The sequence below is a fragment of the Octopus bimaculoides genome, chromosome 17 (assembly GCF_001194135.2).
Source record: "Octopus bimaculoides isolate UCB-OBI-ISO-001 chromosome 17, ASM119413v2, whole genome shotgun sequence".
Classification (NCBI taxonomy): Eukaryota; Metazoa; Mollusca; class Cephalopoda; order Octopoda; family Octopodidae; genus Octopus; species Octopus bimaculoides.
In genome coordinates, this window is record NC_068997.1 from 19386110 (window position 1) to 19388910 (window position 2801).

Genomic DNA, 2801 nt, shown 5'->3' on the forward strand with positions numbered 1-2801 from the left:
GGGGAGATGACCCGGACATGTTCAGACAGATGCATTATCACATTTTCAAGAATATAGGTTGGAATCCAAATAAAAATTTTAAAAAAAAAGTCACTGGAAATGGGTAAAGGAAGAGATTGACAGTGGTGCTGGTAGTGGTGGTGAGGCTGGTGGCAGAGTTAAGAACTACCATCTTCTTCTTACAATCAGACTTATCCATAGGTTTTTTTGTATGTAGCAAGTTCACCTGACATGTTTCTAATATAATTGGTCCTTCACATCTGCCAGCACAGCTGTTGCTCAAAGTGATTGCATGCATTCCAACAGCTTGTTGAAGTAACTGACCGAGCAGAATTTCTGTTACTTTTTTCTGTTTTGTATTATTCAGAAGCCTATTAACAACAATCTATTTTGCCCCATTACCTCCTGGTTTGTTGTTTCAATTCAGCTTGTCTTCTTTACATTCATTACACATATATATTGTCATTTTGGAATGATGGATCTAATGTAGTCAACAGCAAGTTAGGCTAGCTGTGTTTTATAGCAAAGGTTTTTGAAACAATTCGTTACTGCCAGCAGAGCCTCTGAGAAAAATTTGGCAACATGGAACAAAACTTCTCTCAGGTCCCTAAAATTGAAATCCTCACAAAATTGTGTGTGGATGTGTGTGCATCCATGCGTATGCGTGTGTGTGTGTGTGTGTCGTTAAAAGCATGAAACAGGTAGTAATAAACAGTCAACAACCGAGGAGGAGTTAGACTTCTTTTGGTATTTTGTCCCATACTTGTCTCTCGTTGTGTGTTTACATATTTTTCACTCGGTAATGTCCTGTATGTAATGTGTATTTTTCATTTTTATTGTATATATATATATATATATATATATATATATATATATATATACATACACACACACACGTGCGCGCGCACACATATGTTTATACTAACCAAATACTTGCCTTGCAGATGGAGAAATTTAAATATGAACAGAGATTCTCATTTCATGCCTGAGCTGAAAATACAAATGACTTAAATCATATTAACAGTACACGAAAATAAAGTAACGAGACATTTAATGAAAATGAATGGGTGGACAGAGAGAGAGAGAAAGAAAGAAAGAAAGAAAGAAAGAAAGAAAGAAGATTGTGCTGTAAGCTATAAGTAGCTTTGCATTGACCATGTGGTATCAACCCAAAGCAATATTGAGCCCTTCAAATGTTGTTCTCGTCTATGAATAACATTATGTGTTTGTTTGTGTTGTTTATGTGTGTGTGTGTTTATGTGAGTGTGTATGCGCCTGTTTCTCTAAATGAATGCATGTGTTTAGGGCCTTGTGTTTGTTTATATGCAAGTCATTAAATCTGGATAATTAAATTCAATGATTCTTTTTTGTTTTGTTTTGTATGTATGTTTTCCATGTGCGTATTTATACAAACGCTTGCATATTGATTCACATCTGCATGCAGATATATGTTTTCACGTGTGTGCATAAACGAGTGTATGTGTTTTTATGTACGTATGCATGCAGATATGCATATGTATTTGTGAGTATATACATTGATTTTATCTCGAATATGTATACATATGTATATGAATTTACATATATATACACACATGTATATGAATTTATACATATATATAAATATGTGTGTATGTATTTATATATATATGTATGTATATCTATGTATATATATATATGTGGTGGTGTTGGTGGTGAGGTGGTAAACTTGCAGTGTAGTTTTTTTCTTTTTCTTTTTTGATATGCCTTTTTATAATTGCTTTACATACTACCCCCCTCCTTTTCTTTATTCTCCCACACTGTATTTGTCTCCCTCAAGTTGATTTCCTTTATCATCTTTTAACTTATTGCTTTTCTCTCTCAAAGTCTTAACTTACACATTTTTCCTACTCTCTTTCTCTCTCGGAAATTTTACTTTTCTTATTTCCATTATTTCTTAGTCTCTCTTCCTTCTCTCTGTCTCTACAGGCATTACAGGCATTTTCAAATATTTCCAGGAATACACGCATACACCCATGTATATACACTCACAGCTATCTATCTATCTCCACGCACACATATCTGTGTGTGTGTATACCTACCTACCTACCTACCTACCTACCTACCTACCTACCTACCTACCTACTTACCTACTAACCTACCTACCTACCCACATACATACATTCATACGTACATACATACATACATACATATATACATATAAGTGCCTACAAATTTTGGTGGTTTTAGTAGCATGCTTTTCAAGAGGGTTTTCTGATGAGTATTGAATCATAAATTTTATTTTTGATGGACAATTCATAGATAGATAGATAGATAGATAGATAGATAGATAGATAGATTGATTGATTGATTGATACATACATACATACATACATACATGCATGCATGCATGCATACATACATACATACATACATACATACATACATACATACCCATTAATCCCTACACATTTTTTTCTCTCTTTGTTTTTCCTTTCGTTCTCACTCCATTTCTTCCCCTCAACCCTTTCTGTCCTTTTCTGTTGAAGAGTGTAGGCTTAAAACATCGAAATCTTTGCCCTTATTCCCTAGCGTCAAACTAATACACCTGCTTGTTGCTCCTTCACCTGTTTTCACCTTTTGCTTTCTGTAAATTTGAACTATTCATACACATTAGATACTGCTTGGTATCTAATACTGATGAGACCATAAAGAGCTTGAAATATATATAACACTCTTTTCTTTTATTGACTTCTCACTGCATAACACACATACTCACAGAGGTGGAATACAAATTTATATGTGTGTATATATATATGTGTATA